The sequence below is a fragment of the Hydra vulgaris genome, chromosome 01 (genome assembly GCF_038396675.1).
Source record: "Hydra vulgaris chromosome 01, alternate assembly HydraT2T_AEP".
NCBI lineage: Eukaryota > Metazoa > Cnidaria > Hydrozoa > Anthoathecata > Hydridae > Hydra > Hydra vulgaris.
The window spans coordinates 13,702,501-13,711,397 of record NC_088920.1 but is presented as its reverse complement, the minus strand read 5'-3'; the positions used below and the strand labels follow the sequence as shown (position 1 = coordinate 13,711,397).

The following is an 8,897-nucleotide window of genomic DNA, read 5'->3' as shown; positions in this document are numbered from 1 at the left end:
GAGTCTGGATTCATAGCATGCCTTGACATGAGCAATCAGCTGACAGGTGACAGCACACAGACAGAATTTCGTTGACAAGTGCCATTTTGCAGCGCACAAAGTAAGTGCAACTGTTTGGTTTGTTTCATTTTCTTAAGTCTGGTCCGTGTCAACGTCACGGAAGTTTTTTAATAATTAAAGGAAGTATCCAGAAGTTTCCAGAAGCATGCAGAAGCTTCCAGAAGATTCCAGGAGAAGCATCTGGAAGCATTCAGTAGCATCCAGAAATATATATATATATATATATATATATATATATATATATATATATATATATATATATATATATATATATATATATATATATATATATATATATATATATATATATATAAATATATATATATTGAGATTAAATGAACGTCATCATAGAGATCGTCGAAGAAGTTGAAGCAGATGCAGAGAATAAAGCAGAAAATATCCATATCGAAAAAAAGAGATCAAAAAGAGACAAAAAAAATTTGCAACGTCTTTGTATACGATAATTAAAAACAGCGTTAGTAATTATATAGCGGTAACATTTATACATGAGGAGTGGACATGCAAAACCAGATAATTCACTTTTTTTTCATTCCGAGATAACGGCAAAAAATGTTTTTTTTGATTTTAGTGATTTTAGTGATTTTTTTTGTATATGGTTTTTTCTTAAATAACAACTTCCATTTTAATAAAACGTTTTTAAAGCAGAATGTTGATTAGATATTGTTTTTGTCTTAGTTTGCACCAACAACAATTTTTTTAATCTGGTTTTGCAAGGACAGATTAATTTATGGCAAGTAAAATGTTATTAAGATAGTGGCTTTAAAAATATAATTTTCATTTGTAAAGATATAGGAATATTAGTACTACCAAAAAACATTGATAAGTCTTTTTTTTTTCAAAATTGAATTATCTGGTTTTGCACGTCCACTCCTCACTTGTTCTAATAATCATGGGTCTGACGTTGTAAAAAAAAATGGCGTGTAATACATAAAACATTATTTTCACTTTTTCAGAGTCAATTTTGAAGACTTTTTGAAAAGTTTTATACAAAAAAAATGGTTTTATTATTTTATTATATATATATATATATATATATATATATATATATATATATATATATATATATATATATATATATAATAAAATAATAAAACCATTTCCATGAGAAGCATCTGGAAGCATTCAGTAGCATCCAGAAATATATATATATATATATATATATATATATATATATATATATATATATATATATATATATATATATATATATATATATATATATATATATATATATATATATATATATATGTAAAATGGGCAAATGTTATATTAGTTATAACACATTTGCCCAATGATATCAAATAATAATTTGCAAAATATACATGCTAATAATATTACCACAATAAAACGCAAAACACTAAAATGTATCTGACAACGTTTATTAATACGTCTAAGTTTAAAGTGTAAAACTGTAGGTTACATATATAAAATATACTTTATATGCTATATATATATATATATATATATATATATATATATATATATATATATATATATATATATATACATATATTTATATATATATATATATATATATATATATATATATATACATAAACATATATATATATATATATATAGTTTTTTATAAATATAATTAAATATATATAAATATGTAAATACATAATTTTATATATATATATATATACATATATGTATATATATTTATAAAATTTATATCTATATATATATATATACATAAACATATATATGTATATATACATATATATATATATTATATATATATATATATATATATATATATATGTATATATATATATATATATATATATATATATATATATATATATATATATATATATATATATATATATATATATATATATATATATATATGTATATATATATATATATATATATATATATATATATATATATATATATATTGAGATTAAATGAACGTCATCACAGAGATCGTCGAAGAAGTTGAAGCAGATGCAGAGAATAAAGCAGAGAATATCCATATCGAAAATAAGAGATCGAAGAGAGACAAAAATAATTTGCAACGCCTCTGTTTACGATGATTAAAAACAGAGTTAGTAATTATATAGCGGCATCATTTATACTTGTTCTAATTGATTTTCATGGGTTTGACGTTGTAAAAAAAATGGCGTGTAATACATAAAACATTTTCTTCATTTTTGCAGAGTCAATTTTGAAAACTTTTTAAAATGTTTTATAGGAAAAAAAATGTTTTTATTATTTTATTATTTATATATTATATATATATATATATATATATATATATATATATATATATATATATATATATATATAGTATTGGACAAAACATTTGCAACCAACATCAAACAATGCTAAATTGTGTTCCAAATTTTACATGTCTTAAAAACGAAACGAACTATACTACAACAACAAACAGTTCAGGAGTCCGGAGTCATAGCATGCCATAACATGAGCATTCAGCTGTCAGGTGACATCACACAGGCAGAATTTCGTTGACAAGTGCCATTTTGCAGCGGACAAAACAAGTGCAACTATTTTGGTTTGTTTCATTTTTTTAAGTCTGGTCCGTGTCAACGTCACGGAAGTTTTTTAATAATTAAAGGAAGTTTCCAGAAGTTTCCAGAAGTTTCCAGAAGCATGCAGAAGCGTCCAGAAGTTTCCAGAAGAAGCATCTCGAAGCATCCAGTAGCATCCAGAAATACCCAGAAACATTCAGAAGCATCCAGGCGCATCCAGAAGCATCAAAAAGAAGCATCTAGAATCTTCCAGATCAGGCTCACACAGGTTCATTTTACTATATAAGAGACATGTAAGTCGACATGTAATTCAGTCAGTATATGAAAGTCAATCCGTCAGTATTATCAAGACAGTTTATCGAAGTGAGTTTTATCAAAGTGTTTTATCGAAGAACATCAATACAAAAAGTGAAATACAACAAGTGTTTCATTACATCATTAGGGTCCACATCTAACCAAGACGTTGTGTTCCACAGAGCATTTTTGTATCATCGCAAGGTAAATGTAACACGGTAAGCCTTGAGAAGCGTGAATATTTATTTTTATTATTTTTATGACTTCAAGTGCAAAAATGGCTCCCGACAGTCTTGGATTGGAACTAAGAAAAAAAAGTTATTGGCGATTGCGTAAGTGGAATGTCACAAAAAAGTATTTGTAATAAATATCGCGTGAAAAAATGGACCGTATCAAGACAATGTTCCAAACATCGTTTTACGGGGAAGTTGGCAGCAGATAACAAAGGTGGAAGACCGCGTTCCACCACTTCTAGAGAGGATTCTATGACCGTCAGATCCGTTAAGAAGGATCCCTGGATATCATCAGTCGAGGTACAAAAGCAATTAGAGCTGCCTGTATCGGACCGAACAATCAGACGACGTGCTGTTGAAACCGGATTGTTTTCTCGACGCCCTACAAAGAAATCGCTGATTTCACTAAAAAACCAGAAGAAAAGACTCTTGTTTGCTACATTTCATATTGACTGGAATGTGCAGAAATGGCGAACTGTCTTGTTCAGTGATGAATCGAAGTTCAACATGATTGGGAGCGATGGCATTTGCCGTGTACGTCGACCGGCCGGAAAACGCCTCAATTTACGTTACTGCCTTGAGTCCGTGAAGCATGGTGGAGACAAGGTAATGGTCTGGGGGTGTTTTCTGCTAACAGTCTAGGTCCAATACATCGAAACGATGGAATAATGGACCGTTTCATGTATAAAAATATCTTGAATGATGTTATGTTACCTCATGCTGATTGGATTATGCCAATAAAATGGGTTTTCACAAGACAACGATCCAAAACACACTGCAAAAGTAGTCAAGCAGTGGTTTCAAGACAACCACCTATCGGTGATGGATTGGCCGCCTTAATCTCTGGATCTCAACCCTATCGAGAACCTGTGGGAGATCGTCAATCGCAGAATTTATCGTGAAGGTGTTCGAAATAAGGATCAACTGTTTGAACAAATCCAAAAGGCCTGGGCAGCGATTCCACAAAGTTTTATTGATCACCTGATCGAATCTATGCCTCGATGATGCAAGGCTGTGATAGACAACAAAGGAGTCGCCACGAAATATTGATAGCGAAATACAGCTTGGTCAACATTTTGTCGAGTTGCACTTGTTTTGTCCAGAAGGAAATCAACTTTTTTTAATACTTTTGATTAATTTGTTAATTTTCGTGTACAAATAATAAAATTTGTGATGAATAAAACTTGAAGAACTTTGTCTCTAAACAGTTACATAATTATTTCTCTAAATTGAAAGAATGCAGCACTTTTATATAAAGAAACTAAATTAGCATTATTTGGTTGCACTCGTTTTGTCCGATACTGTATATATATATATATATATATATATATATATATATATATATATATATATATATATATATATATATATATATATATATATATATATATATATATATATATATATTTAAAATGGGCAAATGTTATATTAGTTATAATAAATTTGCCCAATGATATCAAATAATAATTTGCAAAATATACATGGTAATAATATTACCACAATAAAACGCAAAACACTAAAATGTATCTGAAAACGTTTATTAATAAGTATAAGTTTAAAGTGTAAAACTGTAGGTTACATACATATAAAGTATATAAAATATACTTTATATGATATATATGTATATATATATATATATATATATATATATATATATATATATATATATATATATATATATATATATATATATCATATCATATACAGTACAAGTTGCAACTTGTACAAAATATATGATAACAAAAAACACAGATATCAAACATTAAGCAATTCTACTAGCAAGTACCTAGCTAAATAAAAAAAAGTAAATGAACTCTTTATAATGACTGATGATACTTTAAACTAAAGTATTTAATTTTTAATTTGTTTATTATCAAACTCTAAAAAATTTATTCGGAATTAAAGTCAAAATCAAATTATGATAGAAAATCCCATAAAAAATTTATATTGCTGTCAAAAAGATATAAAAATATTATATTGCTTAGCAGCGGCGGTTTTAAGCACAGGCAAAGCAGGCATTTGCCGGTGGCCTCGCATTTTTTTTTCTTATTACAAGTAAGTTGCTGTTGCTTACGTTAGGTTGCGAGAAGAATACTGAAAACTATCGTATCTTCTGTACAGTCATCAAAATATTTTTCTGTTATCATGGATTGCACTCCTGATGTAAGTCATAAGGAACAGCTTTCAATTCTTTTGAGATGCGTTAAAATTAATCAGGAAGAAGTACAAATTGAAGAATTTTTTGTAGTTTTTTTCACATAACTGATAGTACTGGTTCAGGTTTAGTTGAAACTTTTTTAAATTTAATAGCTGAGTATAATTTGGATCTAATGAATTGTTGCGGGCAATCGTATGATAATGGTGCTAACATGCGAGGGCAATACAAAGGGGTTCAAGCTTTAATCAAAAAAAAAAATCCCAGAGCTCTTTACGTTCCATGTGCTAACCACACATTTAATCTAATGGTATGTGATGCTGCGAAATCAGTATCAATTGCAATTAACTTTTTTGGTACTGTTCAACGAATTTTTACATTTTTTGCTGCATCAACCGTTCGATGGGACATACTGCAAAGTGCTTGTAAAATGACTGTTAAACCATTATCAGATACGCGTTGGGAAAGTCGTATAAATAGTATAAAAGTTGTAAAAGATAATTTGGTTCAAATAATAGAAGCTTTATACAAAGTTGCAGATTCAAGTTTAATTGGAGTTGCTGTTTCTGAAGCTAACGGTCTTGCAAATGAGATATCCTCATATCAGTTTATACTTTCACTTACAATTTGGCATGATTTATTGTTTGAAATTAACAAAGTAAGTAAAGTTATGCAGAACCCCTCGGCAGATTTTTCTATTATGATAAAATTGGTGGAAACTACGAAAATTTTTTTAGAATCATTCAGAAGTGATGAATCATTTGAAGCGATTATTAAAAAATCTGAAGAAATAGCTATAAAATTAGGTACTGAGCCAGTATTCCCTCAAGTGCGGCTTAGCTGAAAACGACGTTTTTTTGAATATGAAGGAACTGAGACACCTCTAAATGGAAAGTCTAAATATAAAGTAGATTTTTTTAATGCAATAATTGATGTTGCATTAGTAAGCTTAAATGAAAGATTCAAAATGCTTGATTCATACAACAAAATATTAGGTTTTTTAACCCGTACCGAAAAAATGCGAAGTTTAGATGCAAATGAATTGTTGAATGATTGTAAAAATTTAGAAATATCACTGAGAAATCCTAGTACAGAAGAATCGGACGTGAACCATGAAGAGTTATACTCGGAAATAAATATATTTTTAAGAATGGAAGCTTCGGCGGAATCGAAAGATGCACTGGAAATTTTGAAGTATATTACGGCAAACTCTTTAATCGAAATTTTTCCAAATTTATTTATTGCCCTACGAATTTTACTAACTTCCCCTATTTCAGTGGCAAGCGCAGAGAGGTCATTTTCCAAATTAAAACTCATAAAAAACTATTTACGTTCCACTATGGGTCAAGACCGCTTATCTGCATAAGCTTTAATTTCCATTGAAAATAAAATAAGTCGGTCCTTGGACTGTTCTGATTTAATTGATGAGTTTGCGTCTTTAAAAGTCAGAAAGGTTAAGTTTTAAGTCAATGTAATCGATCCTCCTAAAATCTGCGAAAAAAATAAATGGTATCGCATTTTGAGTAGTCTTATTAGTGCATCTTCATCCAAAATAAAAAAAATACTTAATGTACATTTAAAACCAATGTGCGTTTTTTGCTTCGTTACGTTCTAATAAATATCAAAAACACAATAGAACACAAGAATTAAAAACTCAACTAATAAAATAGAAAACTTGCCTATGGCCTCGCATATGGTAAATCCGCCACTGTTGCTTAGTTATAAATTTAATAAAGATTCAGTTGTCGAAAGAAGTGAACTATTGACTGTATATGGAATGCCACAAATATTTTCAATTCAACCGGATAATGCAGGTCAAAATCGTAAATCCCGGAATGTAACCCGGAGTTTACAAGTAACATGGAAAGGCTTTCAATAAATGGGTGGGTGGTATTGTTTTAATGTCCAAAAATAATGGTGATTGTGTAATCAACTTCTCCTTGGAGGTTTTATCTTATCAATTTGGTATCAAAATAAAGACGAGTTAACAAGTGTGCTTGCTTTTAATATTGAAGTTTCAGATAGTTGTAAGTTTTATATAAACAGTTTAAATATTTAAATTTATTAACTTGTCGATAATATCATGGTAGCAATAAAATTAGAAAATTCGGTTTGAAAACAAAGCTTATAACTCTACATACTTTCATACCCTAAATAATATTGAAATAATGTAAATAAACCTTAATATAAATATATGTAGTATAAAGAAGGCTTTAAATAAATTAATATTCTGAAATTAAAAATTGTTTATTTCAAGTTACAGACAACATTTTATTGTACTAGGTTAAACACTTTTCCCTTAAAAACAAAGGCATAATATAATTGTATAAATAATATATATATATATATATATATATATATATATATATATATATATATATATATATATATATATATATATATATATATATATATATAATTGTAAATTCTCGACTTAAATACTGTAACAGTCTTCTATCTGGAACTTCTCAAAAAAATCTAAACAAACTTCAACATATCAAAATAAGTTAGCTTGTGTTGTTTGTCACTCTTCTTTCTGTTCACAATCTGAAAGTTTGCTTCAATCACTCCATTGGTTACTACTACGTCATAGTATAATCTACTTGATGTCTGTCATAATTTATAAAAATATCAACCAAGTCTCCTGCATATCTTTTTGATCTTTTAAAAATCAAACCTCCCAGCTCTCCTGACACAAAATAGTCAGACATTTGCCAACTTTTACGTCGTTGAGCAAGAACGTCACTAGCTACGAAATCTCTTTAAACATCTGCCGCACGAACTTGGAACAAATTAACTAAAAAAACATGCGATTGAACATCATTAGAAAAATTACCGAATCTTTCAAAGAATCTTTCGCGTCATTCAACATCGTTAGACTAAAATCGAATCTTCCAAAGATGCTTACTCAACTTAAACAATGCTTGTTTATTAGTGTTTCTGAATGACTTTATCATATTAATGGTTGTTGTAAAACTATGTCACTTTATTCTCTAAATATTATTATTATCATTTTATATATATATATATATATATATATATATATATATATATATATATATATATATATATATATATATATATATATATATATATATATATATATATATATATGTACATATATATATATATATATATATGTATATATATATATGTATGTACACTGCCGCTCACGGAAGTTAGGACAGTGGAGATTTTTTCGAAAAAGTAAAATTAATATATAATTATATTATAGTTTTTAATTTATATTAATAAAAATTATATTTTTTATGCATTTTCAATATAAAATATATTATTAGTCATTTTTATGTAATAAAAATGTACAAAAACCATTATAATAATTAAATTTTTTTTTCGTCAAAAAAACCACCCTTAATTTAATAACTGCTTTAACTATTCTCAGCATTCTTTCAATTAATTTTCTAATTGTTTCTTTTTGAATATTATTCCATTCCTGTTCTATAATGTTCCATAAATGAGATTTTGATGTTGGACATACAGTTCTAATTTTTCTATCCAGTTCATCCCATAGTAACTCAATGGGGTTGAGGTCTGCACTTTGGGGAGGCCAGGTCATTACACGTAATACATTTTCAGCTTTTTTTGATTCTAAATAATTTCTACATAATAATG

At 27.8% G+C, this 8,897-nt stretch overlaps 1 protein-coding gene across 1 annotated transcript in view; it reads left to right on the top strand.

Annotated features, from left to right (window-relative positions):
* Window positions 1-5,145: 5,145 nt before the first annotated feature.
* Window positions 5,146-8,897, top strand: part of LOC136075123 (uncharacterized) — a 57,989-nt gene continuing 54,237 nt past the window's right edge. Inside the window, exon 1 of the mRNA XM_065787441.1 lies at window positions 5,146-7,291. The gene's annotated coding sequence lies outside the window, so the exon portion shown is untranslated. The remainder of the gene's footprint in view (window positions 7,292-8,897) is intronic.